Source organism: Gorilla gorilla, chromosome 17, assembly GCF_029281585.2.
Source record: "Gorilla gorilla gorilla isolate KB3781 chromosome 17, NHGRI_mGorGor1-v2.1_pri, whole genome shotgun sequence".
NCBI classification, from domain to species: domain Eukaryota; kingdom Metazoa; phylum Chordata; class Mammalia; order Primates; family Hominidae; genus Gorilla; species Gorilla gorilla.
Genome location: NC_073241.2, coordinates 92,368,977 through 92,394,376, shown reverse-complemented (window position 1 = coordinate 92,394,376; position 25,400 = coordinate 92,368,977). Strand labels below are relative to the sequence as shown.

The following is a 25,400-nucleotide window of genomic DNA, read 5'->3' as shown; positions in this document are numbered from 1 at the left end:
TATGTATTAAATTACAGTACTTAGTACATAGTACAAGGAGCAATATTTTCAGGCACCATACATAAACAATATGGAAGCCCCACAAACAACATGAATGACACATTGGTTTCATTTTCTTGAATTAAAATTCACTCTAACGTTAAGCTCTCATACCTCCATGCTGATAGGAAAATCAGTCTAAGATTTTCCTTAAATTTTTCCTTCCTTGTGGTTGCAGAAGAATCTTTTGCCAGGAGATTGAAAAATTGCTGGGGTGGGGAAGGGTCAGAAGGAAGAGGGCACCTCTGCTTTCTAGTCCATTAAGCTAACAGCTGATGTCCTTAAGGATCAAACCTAAATATTCCCTTCAAGGCCGGGTGCGGTGGCTCATGCTTGTAATCCCAGCACTTTGGGAGGCCGAGGCAGCCAGAACCCTTGAGCCCACGAGTTCGAGACCAGCCTGGGTAAAATGGCGAAACCTCGTCTCTACAAAAAAAAAAAAATTAGCCAGGCGTGGTGGCACGTGCCTGTAGTCCCAGCTACTCAGGAGGCTGAGGTGGGAGGACTGCTTGAGCCAGGGAGGTCAAGGCTGCAGTGAGCAGTGATCGTGCCACTGCACTCCAGCCTAGGCAACAGAGTGAAGTGAGGCCCTATCTAAAAATTAGATATAAATAAATAAATATTCCTTTCAGTTGGAGTGAGATAGAAGTCGAGGTTCATTTTTTATGGGAATCCAGTTGTTTTAGGCTCTGTGCCACATGGAGCACAGGGATCCCTGCATAGGCTGGGAGTCTCCAGGGGCTGACAGGGAGCTTCCCTAGGCTTCCCCGGCAGCTATGCCCCTCAGAAGCTGTTAACTGCTCGGATGTTATCAGTTTCCATGGAGTACAGCAATGGACATCTGATGTTCTTCTCTGCCCAATACAGCTTCCCTTCTTCTGGTAACAGACCTTCACTTTCTCTTTGGGAAGCCACCTTCCCCATCCCAGATTATGTTCCCCCAGATCGAAGAAGGTGTTATTCTACCCCCCCGTCCTGAAGGAAAGTGATTGTTTAAGCTCCAGACCTAAGTTAGGCCAATTCGAAGCAATGAATGAAAGTCAGGCCCTGGGATTCCTCTCCAAGAAGTTTCGTCGTTGGACTTCAATTCGGTGGGCTGTAGCCTCCATACTGGGAATATTCTATAGGGACAGAATCTGATGGAGAATGAAGCCAGCATGTTGGTCGGCACAGGCACAGGATGGGGAGAAAGGGACCAGGTCCTTCTGAGAAACAGAATTCAGCCATGTCTGAGCCAGGTTCACAGTCGCCTAAGTCATTAAATTCTCTTTAACCTTCAGCTCCCTGAAGTTGGGTTCTGCAAGAAGAGTCCTGACTAATATTTCACAACCTGGGCAGCCCAACACCCTCAGCCCTTCCCAATCTAGGGAGAGTTCTCTTCCTTTCGTCAGAACTTCTACTTCCATACCTCGTTCCCAGCACCAGCCTGTCAGGAAGCACACAGCCAGGAAGGGCACTGCCTAAGAGTGCTCACTTTTTCACCTGCCATGCTGCCTTCCTGCTTGGAATGGGTAAGGAAAAGCCACGGTGAGCACAAACACGAGATCTCAGGAGATCTCAGCAGAAACACAAGATCTCAGCAGAAACACGAGATCTCAGCACAAACACGAGATCTCAGCAGAAACACGAGATCTCAGCACAAACACGAGATCTCAGGACAAACACAAGATCTCAGCAGAAACACAAGATCTCAGCAGAAACACGAGATCTCAGCACAAACACGAGATCTCAGGACAAACACGAGATCTCAGCAGAAACACGAGATCTCAGCAGAAACACGAGATCTCAGCAGAAACACGAGATCTCAGCACAAACACCAGATCTCAGCACAAACACGAGATCTCAGCAGAAACACGAGATCTCAGCAGAAACACGAGATCTCAGCACAAACACGAGATCTCAGGACAAACACGAGATCTCAGCACAGACACGAGATCTCAGCACAGACACGAGATCTCAGCACCGACACGAGATCTCAGCACAGACACGAGATCTCAGCACAGACACGAGATCTCAGCACAGACACGAGATCTCAGCACAAACACGAGATCTCAGTGCAGCCAGCTGCCACTGGACCTTCTCCTCTCCTGCTTTCTTAGAATTGATCAATTTTCTCCCATATCCATTTGCTCCCCTCTTCTTTTTTTTTTTTTTTTGAGACTGGTTCTCGCTCTGTCGCCCAGGCTGGAGTGCAGTGGCACGACCTCAGCTCACTGCAACCTCTGCCTCTCAGGTTCAACCAATTCTCCTGCCTCAGCCTCTAGAGTAGCTGGGACTACAGGTGCACACCACCATGCCCGGCTAATTTTTGTATTTTTAGTAGAGATGGGGTTTCACGATGTTGGCTGGGCTGGTCTCGAACTCCTGGCCTCAAAGTGATCCGCCTGCCTCAGCCTCCCAAAGCGCTGTAATTACAGGCATAAGCCACCATGCCCGGCCTGGATTGCTTTGTTTTTAAGCCAATTTAATGCATGGATCACTTACCTTGTGTAAGTCCAGTACGCCTGGAATTATAAAACAGTCTCTCCCCTTGGAAGGCTCAGGTGTAATAAACAAGAATTTGAAACCAGGAGAGAGTGACTAAGGGAATGTGGATTCAGGCGGAAAAAAGCAGGAAAAAAGTCAACATTTCTAATTTGGAGAAACCGATGACACCACTGAGAGAGCCCCTCAGGGAAGAAGAGGGGGCTGGAGAATCCCTAAAGAGAAGCTTAGATAACACGGGGGAATCAGATGGCAGGATCTGCACGCATAGGACTCTGAAGGAGACTTGAGAGTCCATTAAATTACAGAATGTTTTTGTTAAATAATGCCTGAGGGGTGATCTGATCTGACATGGATAGCTCCTTTTATTTCTTTTAAGTAAAATTAAATCCAACTGTAAGCCCCAATTTCACCATTAACAAACGAGATAACAAAGTCAATAGTTCCCACAATATGCTTGGGTTAGGGACTCCTGCAACGCCCTTCCGGGTCTGCCACCCAGAGAAACTCGGCACTTATCTGCTTTATTAGTTGTAATTAGTCATATAATTTTTTAAAAAGCAAACATCTAAATAAGTTTGGACACCCAAGGATGAGATGATCTCGCATTTCCCTTGCAGTGCTAACATTTTTTCCTTCTCCTGAGCCCAATCTACTCCTCCACCCGCGTGACTTTGATTTGCAAATCACGTGTGTCACGCTCCCTCTCTGGGTTCCCTACCTGTTGTTGGTCACCAGGACTCAGAAACCAGATTTCTGACAAACTTGGATTTGTTAAATAGAGCTAAGTGCTACTGAGAAAAACAACGCAGGACAGGCCGGGGGTGGTGGCTCACACCCGTAATCTCAATACTTTGGGAGGCAGAGGCGGGAAGACGGCTCGAGCCTGGGGGGTTCCAGACCAGCCTGGGGAACAGAGTAAGACCCTGTCTCTACAAAAAATAAACAAAACTAGCCAGGTGTGGAAGCGTGCGTCTACAGACCCAGCTACTTGGGAGGCTGAGGTGGGAGGATCACTTGAGCCCAGGAGGTCAAGGCTGCAGTGATCCATGATTGCCACTGCACTCCAGCCTAGGCGACAGAGTGAAACCCGTCTCAAAAAAAAAAAAGAAAAAGAAAAAAGAAACAAAAGAAAAGAGAGAAGAGAAAAGCAGGACATAGGAAGGGGCCTGCAGGGTGTGGGTGGTGGTTTTAATGAGGGTGGTCTGGGAGAAGCCTCAGTGAGAACGTGGTGCTGAAACAAAGATCTGGTGGAGGTAAGGATGCAAGACGTGGGGACAGCAAGAGGGAAGCTGTGCAGAGCGAGGCCACAGCAAGGACAAAGCCCCGGAGGGAAGAGCCTGGTGCTGCAGCAGAATGGGCAAGAGAAAGTGGTGGAGGTGGAGGTGGAGGCTCGGTGGAGCCCAGGTTATATAGATGGTGGGTCCGAAACTTGCAGATGTATCAGAATCCCCGCGATTCCCCTCTCCAGAGCTTCTGATTCAGTAGGTCTGGGGTGGGGCCAAGATGTTTGCATTCCTAAGGAATTCCCAGGTGCTGCTGTCGCTGCTGGTCCAAGCCCACGCTTTGAGAACTGCTGCTGTAGACAGATGCCTAGAATGCTCTTCTCCCAGATGGCTGCACGAATCTCTCACGTTGCCTTTATGTTTTCATTCAAACATGACCTGTACAATGAGGGCTTCCCTGGCTACCTTACCCACCACAATTCCAAACTTCCTCCCCTACTAGACACACTCCATCCTCTGTCCCTACTTTTTTTTTTTTTAGACAGAGTCTCACTCTGTCACCCAGCTGGAGTGCAGCGGCGTGATCTTGGCTCACTGCAACCTCCGCCTCTGAGGCTCAAGCGATTCTCCTGTCTCAGCCTCCCGAGTAGCTGAGATGATAGGCATGCACCACCATGCCCAGCTAATTTTTGTAATTTTAGTAGAGACGGGGTTTCACCATGTTGGCCAGGCTGGTCTCGAACTCCTGGCCTCAAGTGATCTGCCTGCCTCAGCCTTCCAAAGTGCTGGGATTACAGGCGTGAGCCACCACACCCGGCCAATCCTCTGTCCCTACCTTCACAGCACTTCTCACCTGGATGAGATTCCTGGAGTTGTTGTAACAAATGACCACAGACCAGGGAGCTTAAAGCCACAGAAATTTACTCACTTACAGTGCTGGAGGTCAGAGGTCCAAAATCAAGGTGTTGGCAGAGCTGGTTCCTTCTGAAGACTTGGGGAGAAAGCTCCCATGCCGCTCTCCTAACTGCTGGTGGTCCCGGCACTGTTGGGTGACTCTGGGCTCATAGTTGCGTCACTCCCATCTCCACCTCCTTCCCACGGCTGCCTTCCCTCTGTGCCTCCCTGCGTCCTCACATGGCCTTCCTGTCAAGATGCCAGTCATTGAATTTAGTGCCTTCTCAAATCCAGTGTGACCTCATCTTGACTAATCACATCTGCAAAAATCCTATTTTCAAACAAGGTCACATTCTATGGTTCTGGGTGGGCATGAACTGAGTGGGGAGTGGGGGAGGGGACAGTATTTAACCCAGTACTTGACCCTTTATCAGGCAATATTTTGAATAGCTCTTGCTTATTTTCCTTCTCATGCAAATGTTCTTGCTAAGCTCCATGAAGACAGGGAATTGCCCCCCTTTTGTTCCGTTTTAAAATCATCAGTGACTAGAACAGTGCCTAGCACTTAACAGATTCTCAATGGATAGTTGTTGAATCCATAAATGTATGTGTAATAGAATAAATGGTATTTGGGCCAGGCGCGGTGGCTTATGCCTGCAATTCCAGCACTTTGGGAGGCCGAGGCGGGTGGATCACCTGAAGTCGGGAGTTCGAGACTATCCTGACCAACATGGAGAAATCCCATCTCTACTAAAAATACAAAATTAGCCTGGTGTGGTGGCACATGCCTGTAATCCCAGCTACTCCGGAGGCTGAGGCAGGAGAATCACTTAAATCTGGGAGGCGGAGGTTGCAGTGAGCCAAGATCACAACATTGCACTCCAGCCTGGGCAATAAGAGTGAAACTCCATCTCAAAAAAAAAAAAAGGTATTTGAAGACAAAACATGGCATGAGGGCATCAGGGGAGTGAATGAAGACTGGGACTTCCCAGGACTGAACTCTAGAGTGTCCCAGCGTGGAGAAGTGCGGGAGATGAGGAGGGAGCTGCAGAGGAGAATGAGAAGGGCCAGCCTGGGAAGGGGGAGGAGAGCCAGGACATCTGCTGTTTTGGAAACTCAGAGAGAGAGCACTGGCCATGACTTGACGTCAAGTGGAATGACGGCTGAGAATTTAGGCACATGGAAGTCACTGGTGACATTGACAAAAGCCATTTTGATGACGTTTTAGAGGTGAAAGCTGGTCAAATGCACAGAAAATCATCTGGTTGGAAACATCAAGACGATGAGAGTTGTTGTCTTTGGGTGGCCAGAACTGCTGAAGTCATTATTATCTTATTATTGCTTGACTGTACCTCTAAATGTAATAAATATGCAGCTGCTTTTATAAAATAAAATAATCTTAAGCCATATATAGTAAAACAGAAAAAAGTATCTGGAATTTTTCAGGGTTTACATTATTTTTCTATTTTACTTTGAATCTGCTTTGCGTTATCTGCCAATGTGTTCATGAAATTTTAGAATTAAGCAAAGTTAAAGATTATGAATTACCAGTTCATATTTTTAAAGTTTTTTTGCATAACACAAAACACTTTTTATAATTTATTTCACCAATCCCTTATTGTTAGACTTTTGAGTTATTGCCAACTAAAGTCCTATTGTTAGACATTTTGGTTGCTTCCGATTTGGGCCTAACAAACCATCAGAAGAATAACTGGATGAAACCAATAACTGGATGAAGCAAACCACCCAAGCCAGAATAATTGGATGAGAATAAATTACAAATAAGGGAGAGAGAGAGAAAAAAGGAGACACAAAACAACTGGAGAAATTCTGGGAAAACATAAAAAATTCTTTAAGAAGTAAAAGTTTTTTAAAAAATAAATCCTTTAGTACACAAAATTTGTCAACATTTGCAAAAAATACAGTGATTAGAGGTTAATTTTCAATCAAATTATTTTATTTTTAGAAATTATTGATTACTCAACTAAGTTGTTATTCACAAAATCATGTTCATGTTCCTCCCCCCGCCCTCGGTCCAATGCTTATGTGGCCACTTGGGGAGTTGTGCTACCATACTGTGTACGCGTTCGGTGGTATAAACCAAAAGAGTGCTTATCTTAATATTTGCAAGATTGCTTTCTAAAATCCAGTCCTTTTCTCTCAAATCTGGTAGTGGCACTGATCTATGGTTGACATAGTTCACCAGCAACGCAACAAAAGGGCATTACTTCAAGTTCAACATCTGACTGGGTCTCATTCCCAGTCCCGAGGGAGTGAATTCAGCACCTTCTTCTCCACGTTGATCCCCACAGTGGCCTGCACAGAAAGAGGGCAGGAAGATGTCCGGGCTCCAGCATCCCAAACGTGTCTGGTACATAACAGAAATGGAGAGCCACTCCAAATATAATTTGTTCCCGCCCACACCAACCCCATCCTGAAAACAGTAAAACAGCTCTTCATTTTTTTTTTTTTTCAAATGCAGATGGGTCACACTAACCAGAGATCGTTGTCAAAGCATTCACCATGTTGGTCTTCACTTTGATCAGCCTCAACCCGTCTGCTTCCAGTCCTCCGAAGCACGATCGATGTTTGTTTCAGACAGAACTAAAAATAAGAGCTAGCAGGATATTTGTCATAAAGCCACATTAGAATTGTCATTTCCAAGGAAAGCGAATCCACTCCTGGCACTAAAGTTGCTCATCTTGTTCTTTAGCATGGCAGCATTACATTCATTCCCAGGTAGTAATAAAACCATCTTCATCTCTTCCACCAGGGACAAATGTGAGAACCCAGCCCAGGTGAGCTTCTTAGAACATATGCTGTCCTATAAGAAAACTGCAGCCAGTTTTATCTCTCCCTTAGACAGCATATTATTTTTCTTTTATACACAATGTACACTTTGGCTGAACCATTTGAAAGTGAGTTTCAGACATCATGACCCTTCACCCCGAAGCACTTCAGCAAACATCCACCACCACCAACGTTCTCCCGTTCAACCACACCATGACCACACCAAAGGAAATCAACATTAATTATATAATATCTAATGTAGGGTCACTGCTCCAGTTTCCACAAGACTCTTCGAAATGTCTTTTATAGCTTAAAAATAATTTTATTATACAGTTGAGGTCATATACTACCTTTGGTTTCCATGTATTTTTTAGGGTCTTTTAACATAGAGTGATCCCCTTGCCTTTTTGATTTGCCTCGTTTTTCTGTTTTACATTACTCAGATTTTTTTTTTTAAGTCCACTCCAATTATCTTGTACCATCTCCTATGTCCTAGATTTGTCTGATTATTCCCTGATGATTAGATTCCGGTTAAACATTTTAAGCAAGAATGCCAGATAGACAGCAGGGCATCCTCATAGCATCATATCAGAAAGTGGGTGCTAAAGTTAGGCTGTTCAGACGCTGTGTTTGGCACTCAGCAGCCAACTTATTTTTAAAAAAATAAAATTAGCTAGGTGTGGTAGCTCGCTCCTATAGTCCTAGCTACTAGGGAGGAAAAGGCAGGAGGACTGCTTGAGACCGGAGTTCGAGGCCACACTGAGCTGTGATTATGCCCCTGCACTCCAGCCTGAGCGACAGAGTGAGACCTCATCTCTAAAAAATAAAAATAAGAATAAATTAGAAATAAATTTAACAAACCACACAGTGAACACATTTCTATTTCCTAATTTTCTAATAGCGTGATGAAAGCCCAGTGTATCTGTCATTACCATTTTCATGAGCAGCAATTTTTGTGATTTCTAATGCAGCTCTAAGCCACGAGCCTTCTCTATCACTGCGAAGGGGATGTTTAAAAAGCTGCCTTTAAAACCAACCACCACCTTGCACACAGAAAAAAAAACAGTCTTCACAAGCTAGGAATTTACAAGCTGAATCCCAAACTGAGACAGATGGCTGAGGGCAGTGGGCCACGTGGTTGCCCCTGTGGCCTCCGTCCTGGTCTGGGAATGGTCACTGGTGCAGGCACACATCACTCACAGGAGCGGTGTCCTCCAACCCACTGCAGCTCAAGTCCAGCCAGGAGACCCAGAGCTGAGCTGCTGCTTGTATTTTGGAAACCACATAAATCACACATAAGAATTCACAGGCTAACAGCAGGTAATGCCCGTTGAGATACGGGCAACTCCAGTGGGAAGAGGGTGTGTGCTGGGACTGAGTTCTATTCACCTCAGGATCCCCAGCCCAGGCCCCTGGCACTAAGCAGGGGCTAAGACAGGTAGGTTGTGACTCTTTGATCACCACCATTTACCCCTTGTCCTCATGATGTGATTTCTGGGCCTGGAAATGGCCCAGAAATGTGTGTCCCCCCAAGATCTATGTCCCCAAGAGCTTTCCTGTCTGCTGGAGCTGCCGAAAACCTGAGTTTTGTCCTGGTAGTTCGAGAGCCCTGTTACAATACAGCTGTCCCCAGCCATTTGCCTTCATGAGCGAGGCTGGAGAATTGAAGTGGAGTGCTCAGGCCTCGAGCAGAGCCTGGGTGCATCCTGCGAAGCCACTAGGGCTGGTTTACGGGGCTTTAGCTGACTCCCTGGGCACGTTGATGTACCTGTGCCAAATACCTGCTTATTAAGCGCCTACTGTACGCCGGACACTTTGTAACCCTGGTGCCCCCAAATCCACCAGCAGGACTCCCCCTGCCCCTTACTGTGGTCCAGGCTCCACTGTCCTGGGAAAAGACTGCCCCCTGGCACCTTCGCCCGCAGGATGAGTCGCCCCTCCCACCCCCTCCCCGGGCATCCATTGCAGCTGGAGGGCGCGAGGTGGGGACCTTGGGCACTGGGCCCTGTGGGCAGGAACCAGCAGGGCTGATCCCGAGCATGCCATCCTCATGGGCAGCAACTCAGCACTAACAAGCTTGCAGAGTCCTGGAGCTGCTCCAAGAAGGAGCACAGAGAACGGGGCCAGACTCTGGGGTCCCTGGTGGCTGAGGCAAGGTCTTGCAATAGGGAAGGGGGCAGAGTTGGGGAACCTCCTGAGCTTTCCTGGGTACAGGCTGAGGGAGGTTGAAGGTGGACCTCTGGGGGCCGTGGGAGCCAGGAGGCTGCTTGGAAAGAAGGAAGGTAGCAGGTTAAGATGCTGTGGGGTGGGCGGGCGCCTTGAGCTAATTTCCTAACCTTGGTCCCCTTTTGCGTGGATCCATTGCGCTCTTGGTTGTTTTTTGTTTGTTTTTGTTTTTTGTTTGTTTGTTTGACAGGCTCTCACTCTGCCACCCAGGCTGGAGTGCAATGGCGCTGTATCGGCTCACTGCAACCTCAAACTCCCAGGCTCAAGTGATTCTCATGCCTCAGCCTCCCAAGTAGCTGGGATTACAGGCCCGAGCCACCGTGTCTGGCTAATTTTTAAATTTTTTGTAGAGATGGGTTTTTCCATGACAGCCAGACTGATCTTGAACTCCTGGGCTCAAGCAATCCTCCAGCCTGGGCCTCCCAAAGTGCTGGGATTACAGGTGTGAGCCACCAACCCTGACCTGGACTCCAGGTTCTAAGAGCCCTCATCCCAGCTCCCCACCCCCGGGACTTAGCCATTTTAACCATGCCTTTGATGATCTTAGGGCACGATAGGAAGGGAAGGATGAGGATGGGAAGAGGGCAGCATGCTGGGGAAGGAGGGACATCAGCGGAAGGAGAGGGGGAGGAGTAGGTGACAATGTTCAGGATGTTTCCCTTTAAGGAGCCCGTATATTTTCTCACAGTGTAATACAGACACAGCGCCAGCCCTAGGTGTAATTTAAAAATTTCTAGTAGCCATGTTTTAAAAAGGAAAAGAAACGGAGAAATTAATTTTAAGATTTTTGTTAATCCAATATATCAAAAAATATCATTTTAACACATAATCAATACTAAAATCTAATGTGATGTTTTCCATTCCTTTTGTTGTACACGTCTTAGAAATCTGGTGTGCACAGAGCTTCTGTATTGGGACTAATCACATTCCAAGTGGTTAATAACTACATACGGACAGAAGTTACCATATTGCACAACCCAGGTGGAGACAAAATGAACCTGTCAGGTTGGGGCTGGGTGGCTGGAGTTTTCATCTATGTACTAAGAAGGATTGGGGGGTGGGAAGGGGAAAGAAGGTTTTTTTAAAAAAAGGCCTTTGAAATGATTAGAATCCTTTTCTTATTGAAATTTCAGACTTAAAAAAACATTTTTCAGGAAGAGGAGCAATTTGTCTGAATAAATCTGATGCGTGTATCTTATGATTTTGAACTTAATCAGTGCCTTATTGTGGTCAACCATATTTTATAGCTGTATAGTTGACCATATATAGTTGACCAACTATATAGAAGACCATATATTGTGGTCAACTATACAGATGGGCAGCCCTTTCCAGACTTCCAGCATCTCTTTCTAAATACAGTTCTGTCCAGCTTGATACTTCCACGCACACAGCGTCTTATTCCCCCTCTTCATTTTGGGGGTGGAACATGACTAATAAGAAAATGGACTGAACATTCAATCAATAAGAATAGTTACAAAAATATTCTCAAGTTGCATCAGGGTCTTTTTTTTTTTTTTGAGACGGAGTTTCCCTCTGTTGCCCAGGCTGGAGCGCAGTGGGGCGATCTCGGCTCACTGCAAGCTCCGCCTCCTGGGTTCACGCCATTCCCCTCCCTCAGCCTTCCAAGTAGCTGGGACTACAGGCACCTGCCACCATGCCCATCTAATTTTTTTGTATTTTCAATAGAGACGGGCTTTCACCGTGTTAGCCAGGATGGTCTCGATCTCCTAACCTCGTGATCTGCCCGCCTCGGCCTCCCAAAGTGCTGGGATTACAGGCGTGAATGTTGCATAAATAAAGCTGCTTTTAAGTGAACTATATTTTCAGCTTCTGGCAGCAGCAACTTCCACAAATGTTCTTTGGGGAAATACCCGCAATAAATATTCAAGTTGAAAAGAGTTTTGTGAACTCAAGACAGTACGTGAATTCACAGAAGATTGACCTTATTTAAAATCTGTTTTCAGCTACCAATTCTGTGTTCAAGGTAATGAACTCTCCTCCTAATCGAACCTGAAATTCACCTTTCAATTATGCATCAAATTGCAAAACCAAAGGACAGGCAGATAAATGTGAAATGAGCAGTCATGTTGTAAGTAAGACATGCTTTGTTCCATCATTTGTGGGCACAAGAACTCATGTTCTTTGCAAATCTTCCTGGCAGTGTCTGAGAACATACCAAACTGGAAGCATCTCAGGATTGTGCCTAGGGAGAGAGAGAAGAAAAGAGGGAGGAAGGGCTGGAGGGAGGGGGAGAGAGAGAGGAAGAAAGAGAAGAGAGAGAGAGAGAGAAAGAAAGAGGCGAGAAGAGAGACAGAGAAGAGAGAAAGAAAGAGAAGAGGGAGAAAGAGAGAGAGAGAAGGGAGCTCTTCTCTTACAGCAACTCCCCTTCCTTTTCTGCATTACATGAGAAAATGGTCTTTCATGTGGCAGAATGAAGAAAAGGTCTGTGTTTATTTTCTCCATCTTTGACTCTGAGGGAAGCTGAGCTGAGTGGTGGTAAATAACTATATAACTGAAATCGCCTTGCTTTGTGTTACCTTAGGAGTGGCTTGTTTTGTAGAGGCTTCAGATTTATGGAGACAGATTACACTCCACTATGTAAATCACTTTGTAAAAGTAAAATCGTAATTCCTTCGGGCCTCTAGGGTACAATTCGATGCACTAAAACAATAATTTACTATTAAGTGGGACCCTTGGGGTGGCTTTTTCTTAGAGAATCATCTTCTCGTTGGGAGACTGATTCATTAGGCTACAAGAAGGAAGCCTCCCTCTTTCTTGTCTACTGTGTCACGCTGTGCTTATACGTCCAAAAGCAGAAAGTTCAGGCTCCAGTTGAGAAGGTGGAAGGTCAGTTCTTGTGTGTCTGACACAGGGAAGGTATCATCGATTCTCAGGAATGACGAGGTGATACCACGTGGGGGACATGCATGTCTTAGCCTAGGATCCAGCAGGACTGGCGCCCTTCAACCATCCCGGCTTCACTGGCGTTTGAGGCAAGACCTTCAGACCTTTCCTTAAACTGCCAGGACATGGCACTCAGGTCTGCCATGATGTTGGGAATGTGAAACATAGTCTCTCTCAGACATTTAACTTGCATTTGTGTTTGATTTAGAGCACGGGGGTATTGTATTTGAAATATTCTCATATTTTTGATTTGCAGAAATAATAACCAATCAATTGCTCAATCCTCAACTGCTAAAATGAAATACAGTTTGGAGAGATAATAGTTAAATATTTCTAAAACTGTGCCCTGAAATTAAGAAGACCCATTTAAGAATTAGTAGCTTCAGGTTATTGAAAATGTAATTACTTTCAGCCTTTGTAATTTTGTTCCTCTTTTGTGGATGAAGACGAGAGTTCCACAAACAATACCATTCAGTGGAATTTAATATTCAAGAGAGGATTTGAGTGGTTCAAGATGAAATTAAATCACATGCTTGAGGAGGCTGCATTATGAGCGGCCTCCAAGCTACATTCTTGGATTTTCTAGTTGCTGGTTTCCTTCTAAGCATGGTGCTCCTCCTCCTCTCCATTGGTAGCCAGTGGTTTCATTGCCACTCGGATGACCAGCTCCCTAATAGCTCCATAATCCTTCTTCCACACCTACGCTTTTCTGTTTCATTATTAAGTGAACAGGATTTAGACAACTTTTCCCTCATGTCTCTTTTTCTCTTCTCACGGCTCTACTGGTTTACTCTGGAATTTAATTTCTTCTTTGCTAGCAGTTTCTCATTATGTGATTCAAAGAATAAGGGACAAGAAAAGAGGACCCCTCAGTATAACACACGCCTATTCCGCGTGAGAGCAGCGTTCACGTTCTTGTTTAATAGGCCTGGGAAATGCTTCCTAAAGCAACAGTGGAGTGGAGAGTTGGTAGGAACTGTTAATTGTCTTGTGTTGCTTTAGAAAATTGCTTGATTACAGTGGAGACATTTCAAAGGAGAAAAAGCTCCAGTATATGATGGCAAAACCATGTGTAAATCAACTCTGAGTTGTAAATTTGCCAAAATATTCTTTTACCTGGACACCCGGTCCCATCCTAACCCCTTTGTTCTTCAAAAATGAGAATATGGCTCTCTCTCCCTCTCCCTCTCCCTCTCCCTCTCCCTCTCCCTCTCCCTCTCCCTCTCCCGCTCCCTCTCCCTCTCCCTCTCCCTCTCCCCTCTCCCCTCTCCCCTCTCCCCTCTCCCCTCTCCCCTCTTTCCACGGTCTCCCTCTGATGCCGAGCCGAAGCTGGACGGTACTGCTGCCATCTCAGCTCACTGCAACCTCCCTGCCTGATTCTCCTGCCTCTGCCTGCCGAGTGCCTGCGATTGCAGGCGCGCACCGCCCCGCCTGACTGGTTTTCGTATTTTTTTGGTGGAGACGCGGTTTCGCTGTGTTGGCTGGGCTGGTCTCCAGCTCCTAACCGCGAGTGATCAGCCAGCCTCGGCCTCCCGAGGTGCCGGGATTGCAGACAGAGTCTGGTTAACTCAGTGCTCAATGGTGCCCAGGCTGGAGTGCAGTGGCGTGATCTTGGCCCACTACAACCACCTCCCAGCCGCCTGCCTTGGCCTCCCAAAGTGCCGAGATTGCAGCCTCTGCCCGGCTGCCGCCCCGTCTGGGAAGTGAGGAGCGTCTCCGCCTGGCCGCCCATCGTCCGGGATGTGAGGAGCCCCTCTGCCTGGCTGCCCAGTCTGGAAAGTGAGGAGCGTCTCTGCCCGGCCGCCATCCCATCTAGGAAACAAGGAGCGCCTCTTCCCAGCCGCCATCACATCTGGGAAGTGAGGAGCCTCTCTGCCCGGCCGCCCATCGTCTGAGATGTGGGGAGCACCTCTGCCCTGCCGCCCAGTCCAGGATGTGAGGAACGTCTCTGCCCGGCCGCCCCGTCTGAGAAGTGAGGAGACCCGCTGCCTGGCAACCGCCCCGTCTGAGAAGTGAGGAGCCCCTCCGCCCGGCAGCCACCCCGCCCAAGAAGTGAGGAGCCCCTCCGCCCAGCAGCCACCCCGTCTGGGAAGTGAGGAGCGTCTCCGCCTGGCAGCCACCTCGTCCGGGAGGGAGGTGGAGGGATCAGCCCCCCGCCCGGCCAGCCACCCTGTCCGGGAGGTGAGGGGCGCCTCTGCCCGGCCACCCCTACTGGGAAGTGAGGAGCCCCTCTGCGCGGCCAGCCGCTCCGTCCGGGAGGGAGGTGGGGGGGTCAGCCCCCCGCCCGGCCAGCCAACCCGTCCAGGAGGGAGGTGGGGGGGGGTCAGTCCCCCGCCCGGCCAGCCGCCCCGTCCGGGAGGGAGGTGGGGGGGCCAGCCCCCCGCCCGGCGAGCCGCCCCGTCCGGAAGGGAGGTGGGGGGGTTAGCCCACCGCCCAGCCTGCCGCCCTGTCCAGGAGGGAGGTGGGGGTTCGGCCCCCCGCCTGGCCGGCCACCCGGTCCGAGAGGTGAGGGGCGCCTCTGCCCGGCCGCCCCTACTGGGAAGTGAGGAGCCCCCCCCCGCCCGGCCAGCCGCCCCGTCCGGGAGGGAGGTGGGGGGGTCAGCCCCCCGCCAAGCAAGCCACCCCGTCCGGGAGGTGAGGGGCGCCTCTGCCCGGCCGCCCCTACTGGGAAGTGAGGAGCCCCTCAGCCCGGCCAGCCGCCCCGTCCGGGAGGGAGGTGGGGGGGTCAGCCCACCGCCCAGCCTGCCACCCTGTCCGGGAGGGAGGTGGGGGGGTCAGCCCCCCGCCGGGCCAGCCAACCCGTCCAGGAGGGAGGTGGGGGGGGGGTCAGTCCCCCGCCCGGCCAGCCGCCCCGTCCGGGAGGGAGGTGGGGGAGCCAGCCCCCCGCCTGGCGAGCCGCCCCGTCCGGAAGGGAGGTGGGGGGGTTAGCCCACCGCCCAGCCTGCCGCCCTGTCCAGCAGGGAGGTGGGGGTTCGGCCCCCCGCCTGGCTGGCCACCCGGTCCGAGAGGTGAGGGGCGCCTCTGCCCGGCCAGCCGCTCTGTCCGGGAGGGAGGTGGGGGGGTCAACCCCCCGCCTGGCCAGCCGCCCCGTCCGGGAGGTGAGGGGCACCTCTGCCCGGCCGCCCCTACTGGGAAGTGAGGAGCCCCCCCCGCCCGGCCAGCCGCCCCGTCCGGGAGGGAGGTGGGGGGGTCAGCCCCCCGCCAAGCAAGCCGCCCCGTCCGGGAGGTGAGGGGCGCCTCTGCCCGGCCGCCCCTACTGGGAAGTGAGGAGCCCCTCAGCCCGGCCAGCCGCCCCGTCCGGGAGGGAGGTGGGGGGGTCAGCCCACCGCCCAGCCTGCCACCCTGTCCGGGAGGGAGGTGGGGGGTCAGCCCCCCGCCTGGCCAGCCGCCCCGTCCGGGAGGGAGGTGGGGGGGTCAGCCCACTGCCCAGCCTGCCGCCCTGTCCGGGAGGGAGGTGAGGGTTCAGCCCCCCGCCTGGCCAGCCGCCCCATCCGGGAGGTGAGGGGCGCCTCTGCCCGGCCGCCCCTACTGGGAAGTGAGGAGCCCCTCTGCCCGGCCAGCCGCCCCGACCAGGAGGGAGGTGGGGGGGGTCAGCCCCCTGCCCGGCCAGCCACCCCGTCCGGGAGGTGAGGGGCACCTCTGCCCGGCCGCCCCTACTGGGAGGTGGGGAGCCCCTCTGCCCGGCCACCACCCCGGCTTGGGGGTGTACCCAACAGCTCATTGAGGACGGGTCATGATGACAATGGCGGTTTTGTGGAATGGAAAGGGGGGAAAGGTGGGGAAAAGATTGAGAAATCGGATGGTTGCCGTGTCTGTGTAGAAAGAGGTAGACATGGGAGACTTTTCATTTTGTTCTGTACTAAGAAAAAATTCTTCTGCCTTGGGATCCTGTTGATCTGTGACCCTACCCCCAACCCTGTGCTCTCTGAAACATGTGCTGTATCCACTCAGGGTTGAATGGATTAAGGGCGGTGCAAGATGTGCTTTGTTAAACAGTTGCTTGAAGGCAGCATGCTCGTTAAGAGCCATCACCACTCCCTAATCTCAAGTACCCAGGGACACAAACACTGCGGAAGGCCGCAGGGTCCTCTGCCTAGGGAAACCAGAGAACTTTGTTCACTTGCTTATCTGCTGACCTTCCCTCCACTATTGTCCTGTAACCCTACCAAATCCCCCTCTGCGAGAAACACCCAAGAATGATCAATAAAAAAAATAAAAATAAAAAAAAATAAATAAATAAATAAAAATGGAAAAAAAAAAAAAAAAAAAGACAAAAATGAGAATATGCTGGATAGACTATTTATAGCCTGCTTTCTGACAGCTTAATGCATATTAGGATTTTTTCTGTATAATTAAATGCTTTATAATACTTTTTATGATTACATATTATTTCATCTTATGACAGTTCATCATTTATTTAACCATGGCAGTGTTTCCAGTTTTTTCCTATTTATTTCAACAAAACCATGACATATGTACTTATGTCTATCTCTATTCCCATGCTTCCTGGCTGTCTAATTTCCTTCTCCATATTGTGGGTTGAAGCCCTTCCCTGGCCAGGGGTGTTGCTTGAATGAACCAACAGTATGGTTTATCTCACCAACAAACAACTTAGGCGTAGGAGTGATCCCAGGAATCCCCAAGCATCAAAGTCACTTATTTTACAGATGCAGTCAAGGCCTAGAGAAGCCAGGAAATTTACGAAAATTCTCCTAGCGAATGAGTTCAAAGCATAGACTGAAACCCAGGATTCCTGGATCTCCATTCCATGCTTTTTCCATCATACTAGGTCACTTCCCAAAGTGCCTGAAAAATAAAACCTTCAGAGCCACGCAAAAGCAAAAGAGCCATCTATCTATCATCTATCTATCTATCTATCTATCTATCTATCTACCTATCTATCTGTCTAGACAAACACATATATACATATAACTGTAACTTAGAGCAAAATGTAATTTATAATTACATTGTTAGTTACTTAAAAAAAAAAAAACCTCACTACAATATTATACAGATCTCCCTACAATAAGCTAGCATGAAATAATCCTAGTCTTATTAATCATGTCCCTGAAAAGTTTCCAGATGAGATAGAGACAGGAAAGCACCTGTCAGCCCCCAAAACCCTATGTCTCCAAGTGCTGAGTGCACGCACACAGCCGTCCGGTGTTAAGTGCTATGGAGACACCTGAAGCCTAGGCATCAAAGCATTCACCTGCCTTCCCTCCCACCTCCCATCAATTCTTGGAAGACACTAAAACAAAAGTTGTCCAAAACCAGTAAAGCGATCAAAGGGCCAAATCTCAATGGCTTTTCCCAAGTGTCGACCAGAGTCTTGACCATCGCTGCCCCAGGCTCATGGGCTGTAACAACCACAGAAATATGCTTTGAAACCTAACATGACAACCTCATATAATTGAAAAGCTGCCAGTGTTGAGGAGGTACAGATATTTAAAAGTCAGAAAGTTGCCAGCCACCCTCAGAAGGTCTTCATAATCAAGACACCTCAGTGTCTAAAGAGCAAGCTCCTCATGCCTGTAGTTCTTTGTGGGAATCTGTAGCCTCTTCCACTTGGTCATGAAACAGCCACAGTTCTGTGCTGGAGGATTTTCCAGATAATCCCAAAAGTGGGCTCACATTTCCTCAGTGCAAGTGGTATAACCAGCACCAACAGGACTCCAGCAGGATGAACACGCCTGATGACATCACTTTGTTGGTGTCAGCAGAGACTTGAGCTCAAATTGAGTGGTGTTGCTGCATCAGGAAAATAAACCAGTACTTACCGACTTGGAGAAGACAGATCTGTGAAAGTCTGAATCGCTTTTAGATCTTTGCAAACAGTTATTGCAAGCCTGGTATTTTTCAGATACCTAATAATATAGTAGTATTTTACATAATTGCCTTCCCTAACATTCGTAGAAAACTATAAATAGTCCTCTTAATGTGCACAGAAGTACTTATATTCCAGATGTTCCCATGGTGAAGGGACTTGAGCTATAATTTCCACCTATTTCAGAAGCACTGAGACACCAAAACTTGACAAGCTCATTCTTTTCTTTTCCCTCCTACATATTTCCAGCCCCCCTCCTCCAAGCCAGTGCTCGAGATAAGGCCGTCTCCCTTCCCAGTGGGGCTCAAGTGCATCTGCAGTGATTCCTGGCCTTTCTACTCCCTCTGAAACAAACTTCAAGAAAAACCCATCTTGGAAAAATGCTCTAGCCTTTGCTCGAGGAGAGGTGTATTTTGTGTGTCACATGTTGCTTGTTTCTGTTTTCTTTTTTTTTTTTAATTTTTATTTTTGCAGATGGAGTTTTGCTCTGCAGCCCAGGCTGGAGTGCATTGGCACAATCTTGGCTCACTGCAACCTCTGCTTCCTGGGTTCAAACAATTCACCTGCTTCAGCCTCCCAAGTAGCTGGGATTACAGGTGCATACCACCATGCCCAGCTAATTTTTGTGTTTTAGTAGAGATGGGGTTTCATCATGTTGACCAGGCTGGTCTCGAACTCCTGACCTCAAGTTATCCACCTGCCTCAGTCTCCCAAAATGCTGGGATTACATGCATGAGCCACCATGCTCGGCCCCTTGTTTCTGTTTTTAAAGGCTACTGGAGGTGGAGTGAGTGAAGGTTTCCTGCTGTTACTTGATTGAGGTTTCCTTTTCTTGACTACTGTGTTTTCGCGCCTGCTTATAAAACTACTGACGTGTGAATCTAGCAAAAAGTTTTTCCTCCACAATGTGAATTAGAATATTGACTAATAATTATTTTGAATTTTTTTAGGTTGGATTAAAATTTGCACTACTATTCCAGAAAACTCATTGTCTACTATAATCAGAACCATATTTTAGGCTGGGTGCAGTGGCTCACACCAGTAATCCCAGCACTTTAACACGTTGAAGTGGGAGGATTGCTTGAGCCTAGGAGTTCAAGACCAGCAGGGGCAATATGACAAGACCTCATCTCTACAAAAAAAAAAAAAAAAAAAAAAAAAAAATTAGCCAGGGTGGTGGCGCATGCCTGTGGTCCCAGCTACTCAGGAAGCTGAGGTGAGGAGGATAGCTTGAGCCCAGGAGGTCGAGGCTGCAGTGAGCTATGATTGCACCACTGCACTCCAGCCTGGGCAACAGAGCAATACCCTGTCTCAAAAAGAAAAAAAGAATATTTTAATCATGTTGGTCCTAACTTGCATTCTAAGTTTCATATTTAAAGGCACCATGCACCTGACTCTTCCCAACATAGAGCATGTGGTTGGAGAGGGTGCAGGTCTGGGGTAGGGGTGAAGGGAAGGGTCTGGAAGCCTCTGGTCCTCATTCATAGACCCTATAGAATAGAAAGGAGGGTTGCTTTGCTAACCTTCTGGGTGGTGGTAGGAACTCTTTCAGGTACATCAGTATCAGGCAAGACTCCCAGGGAAGTTGGGGATCTGGGAGTATATTTTTGTTAATCCAACTCTTTGTACCTCTCCTCGAAAGTCTGTGGGCCTCCACAGGGGTAGGCACTCTAGAGTTGGGTTAATGCAAACAGATTTCCAGATCTGCAACTTCCTTGAGAATTTTGTCTGATACTGACCTGCTGAGAACGGACCAGGTCTCCTTTGCCAGCCTCCCATTCACAACTGCTCTTCTCCCTCCTTACAAAAGAAAAGTGCACCTCTTGTGGGTGCCTCAGAACATAAAGACTAGAGTGTCAAGCCAAGGGCAATTTGACATATTGGTGTTTAATCAAAACATCATAAACTTGCAGTCACACATATTTCTGTTAAAGGAAAACATAGCTTCAGAGATGGAGTTTTTTAATCCAACTTAGATGCTCAGACTGTTTTAAACTGTTGTTTCTCCTCTTTTATCTCCTAACTACTGACAGAGAACTTGCCACCAGAGAGAAAGCAAGCAAGGAGAGAAACTCACATGCAGTGGGTGGCAAGTCTGTAAGCTTTATCCCACAGCACTCTTTGAAGTGAGATACTGTCTCAGAGACACATCTTAACACATTCACTTGAATTGAGGAATGAGGGCGGATTGTTTCTAACAGAAAGCCTCAGTAATTTCACTGATTGGTTAGACAATGAGGATTGACTTTATCAATTTGTTCATATGATGACAGACATTTTCCATAAATTAAATGAACTAAATTAGCAGCTCCAATGTCTCAAATAAAATAGATGTAAAGCCCTTGATAAGGTAAAAGCATTTTATCAAAAATAGTCTATTGGCAAAGGCATATTGAAATTAACAGTATTTAGATTTTCCTAACACTTTCTGGTAACAGTGGGTGAAACAAAATGCCTAAATGTAAGAATAAATAGATATAATTAATCATCATTTTTGGTTATTTTTCCCAAAGCTGGAAAATTAAATGGCTCCAATGATTGAATAACAAATCTTTTGAATCTTTTGTAAATCAGATGGTTTCCTTTTTTAGGGGGAGTGTATTGGCTTTTATTATAATTAAAGGAGAAGCTAATTGAGTTGTCACCTGATAGAATACTAAAAATAATTTTTGATGATGGATTTTTTTTTTTTTTTTTTTTGAGATGGAGTCTCGCCCTGTTACCCAGATTGGAGTGCAGTGGTGTGATCTCAGCTCACTGCAAGCTCCACCTCTTGGGTTCACGCCATTCTCCTGCCCCAGCCTCCCGAGTAGCTGGGACTACAGGCACCCACCACCACACCTGGCTAATTTTTTGTATTTTTAGTAGAGACGGGGTTTCACCATGTTAGCCATGATGGTCTCGATCTCCTGACCTCGTGATCTGCTTGCGTCAGCCTCCCAAAGTACTGGGATTACAGGCGTGAGCCACCGCGCCCGGCCGATGATGGATTTTTTTTAATTTTTGATGATGGATTATTAGGTGATTTTTGGAATATCCCTTGGAAAGAGTTCAAAGAGTTGGATGTTACTGTTGTAACAAAGTGCCTGCCATTTATTTATAGGAACAAAATTTTTTTAGAGCTTACATGTGTAAAAATGAAAACTAGGAGTAGAATTGAAGCTGAACCTTGTCTTACTCCAGCAATAAGTAATATTCACCTATAGATAAATCCATATCTAGAGAGACATTTTCAACAGCAGTTTACTTTTATATATAATAATTATATGTCAACATTTGAAATATATTTGTTTTGATGAATTGTAAACTAATAATAATTATAGCAATAAATCAGTCCAGATAAAAATTAATGCCTAGTACCCTATGGCTACTGAAAGTTTAAAAAGCTTGAAATTCCAATTTATGGGCATATTTCTGTGGCAAAGAATCAGGACTGAGTGATTGATTAATGCCTTGAAGCATAAAGATATTGCAACGGGATAGAATTCCATGGGAGAAGTACAATGGAAATGTGGGTTCAAGAAGAGAAAGAAATTATAAACAGTTCTGAAAGTTAAGCAACAGAGGTCCACATCCTTTTTAAGTCAATGTTGATGGTTTTCAACGCTCATGGTATTTAGACTCCGTTATTTATATGTAAAAGAGTTCTCCAACAGTTCTTTAAATCCAATTTTTACAACATAAAGTATGTCTTTTGTGACGATATTAACATATGATGAAAAAATTAAATGTCAGCCAAAACATGTGTGCAGGAGATATCTAGTTTTGTTTCAATTATTATATAAGCTACAGGAGAAGGGTCTGAAGTCCATTCTTCAGGTAACTTGGGTTTCTTGATATAAGACAGAACAGTTTTTCATTCTCTTTCACCTGTGCTTCTGTGAACAGACAACTAGCCTCCAATGCCCGGTGTGGCTAAATGTTCCCTTTCCTGTCACCTGAGTGTTTTTAAGCTTCAGCAACGTATCAACAGTTTTAAATTTATTTTTTATTTTTGGATACAGGGTCTTGCTCCGCTGCCCAGGCTGGAGTGCTGTGGTGCCATCATGGCTCATGGTAGCTTTGAACTCCTCAGCTCAAGCAATCCTCCTGCCTCAGCCTCCTGAGCAGCTGGGACTACAGATGCATGCCACCACACCTGGCTAATTTTTAAAATTTTTTTAGAGATGGAGTCTTACTATGTTACCCAGGCTGCTCTTGAACTCCTGGGCTCAAGCAACCCTCCCGCCTCAGCCTCCAAAAGTCTGGAACTCCAGGTGTGAGCCACCGCACCTGGCCTGGACCCCTTTTCAGGGGAAAATATGTTGTGGACCTCCTTTGTTGCCTTAAATTTTTTTCTATAGTAATGCTGCTTACAAATACAAAACTCCATATTTAATCCTTTATACTCATAGCTCTTATGCATTGATTTATAAAAACAAATTTACAAGTCAAAAACAAATCACATGCTGGGCACGGTGGCTCACGCCTATAATCCCAACACTTTGGGAGGCTGAGATGAGCCGATCACCTGAGGTCAGGAGTTCAACACCAGCATGGCCAACATGGTGAAACCCTCTCTGTACTAAAAATACAAAAATTAGCAGGGCATGGTGGTGGGCGCCTGTAATCCCAGCTACTTAGGAGGCTAAGGCAGGAGAATCTCTTGAACCTGGGAGGCAGAGGTTGCAGTGAGCCAAGATCATGCCACTGCACTGCAGCCTGGGCGACAGAGCAAGACTTCGTCTCAAAAAACAAACAAACAAAACAAATCACAAAGCCAACAAAATTAAAATGTTACCTCACAGGACTGTTGATCTTGTTTGTTGAAGCTAAATTGCTGCTCTCTATGAAACAGCACTCATTGCTGTGGCAGCAGTTTTGTTGTTTTGTTTAATTTTGACATCCCTGTATTCTTGGGGGGCATCTAATGGCTCAGTGATTTCCTTGCCTCTTCTCTGTCTAACTAGTTGAAATCTTTGTGTTCAGTTGGCACAAGGTGGTGTCACAGTTTCATCTGCCAAGATCTCTCCTTTTCAGAGCCCACTATTCTGGCAGTAGACCAGGACAATTATATGCTCCTTGGTGACAAAAAGATTGTAAATACAAATGCAGGTACCTTACTCCTGGGCAGGGATTTAGTTTTGGAGTGGTCACCAAATGATGCTGAATTTACTTCTATTAAGATCTTTAAAAATTAGCATCAAAAAATATGTATTGTACGGAACTCATGGCCCGCACCACATCCTCAGACTCTTGGAGCCCTGTAGATGCCAGTGTGGGACACACACTGCAATCTCAGCTATTACCCACAACCTGAATGGGTGCAGCGCTTACCAGTTTAGACAGGTCTGAGAAGACATGGAGGAAAGAGAGGTCATGAAATGGAATTTTCCATCTAAGCCACTCTAAGCAGCCCAGAGGCAAAGCATCTCTGAATTGCCCAGGATGCCTGGCAGAGTGCCTGGCATTTATGGTAAGTACTTTATAGTTTGTTTGTTAAAGTGATTTGTTTGTTTGTTTTTGAGATGGAGTCTCACTCTTGTTGCCAGGCTGGAATGCAGTGGCGTGATCTCGGCTCACTGCCGCCTCCACATACCGGGTTCAAGCAATTCTCTTGCCTCAGTCTCCCAAAGTGGCTGGGATTGCAGGCATCCACCACCACGCCGGGTTAATTTTTGTTTTGTTTTGTTTTGTTTTTGAGATGGAGTTTTGCTCTTGTTGCCCAGGCTGGAGTGCAATGGCGCAATCTCGTCTCACCGCAACCTCCACCTTCTGGGTTCAAGCGATTATCCTGCCTCAGCCTCTCGAGTAGCTGGGATTACAGGCATGCGCCACCATGCCCGGCCAATTTTTGTATTTTTAGTAGGGACGGGGTTTCACCATGTTGGCCAGGCTGGTCTCAAACTCCTGACCTCAGGTGATACTCCTGCCTCGGCCTCCCTAAGTGCTGTGATTACAGGCTGTTAAAGTGATTTAAATAGAAGACTCAAGTTACTAAGTCACCCAGGATGGGCCTCTGATGATTGGCTTTGTTTCTAAATATCCCAAAAATAATTTATCTGGGTTTATTATTATATCATATATAATCCCAAGCTCCTCCTATATATTTATATATAATATTATAACATATTATATATTATATATATTTCACATATAATATATAGTACATTAACTATATTTAATATAGGTACATTAAAATTATATTAAATATATATTAATTATAGTGAAGTAAAAATATTATATACTATACATGAGTTATAAATAATACATGTGTTATATAATATATAAAATTATATTATAACTCATAGATCATATGACATATATTATAGAGGCTGGGGTGGGGTGAGGCTCTGGCAGACTCATCTCGAAGCCGCTGTGGTTTGGCAAGTGCACTTCCATTGTGTGTCTCCGGGGAGCATATCTGAAGGGGGCCATTGGAGGCTGGGGCCACTATTGCTAAGCGCCGGTGGGAACTTAAATCATTGGATGTGTTGTTCATTATTCCCAGTCCTGTCTGAGTCTGCCATGGAGAAAGGTGTTCTCAGCATTGACTCCCCAGCCTTTCTCCAACCTTACCCCAAGCTTTTGAATAATACATATTTTCCTTGTCCGCAGATGATTTTCTCTTAAAAACATACGATGCCATCTAATCCCAACTGAGAGGCTAAATAGAACCCACACTTTTAAAAATAAAGTCATGTCTTTCCTATAATTTTTTAGCACTTAGTATATTTTGAGACTGTAACATTCTGGCACTCTTAGTTTTCTTCCAGAGACGTTATCAAGTTCTAAGTCATGTCGCTAAGTCAGCAACAAGCTTTCTTCCGTGCCTGATAGTCTAAGAACTCAACGCACAGGCTTTAAAACTACATTACCTTGGTTTAAATCTCACTCTTGCAACTTATTTGTTCTCTGACTTGGGAAGGCCACTTAACATTTCTGAGCCTTAGTTTTCTCATTTTAAAAATGGTTGTTGAAAGGACTAGGGGAACTAATACTGATCAGGTTTTTAATCACTGTGCCTGGCG

At 46.8% G+C, this 25,400-nt stretch overlaps 1 long non-coding RNA gene across 3 annotated transcripts in view; it reads right to left on the bottom strand.

Annotated features, from left to right (window-relative positions):
* LOC129528398 (uncharacterized) overlaps positions 1-25,400 on the bottom strand; it is an 86,304-nt gene that overhangs the window by 7,989 nt on the left and 52,915 nt on the right. For all 3 annotated transcript variants that reach the window (XR_008673676.2, XR_008673675.2, XR_008673677.2), the window contains exon 4: positions 4,682-4,892. This is a non-coding gene — a long non-coding RNA (uncharacterized lncRNA). The remainder of the gene's footprint in view (positions 1-4,681; positions 4,893-25,400) is intronic.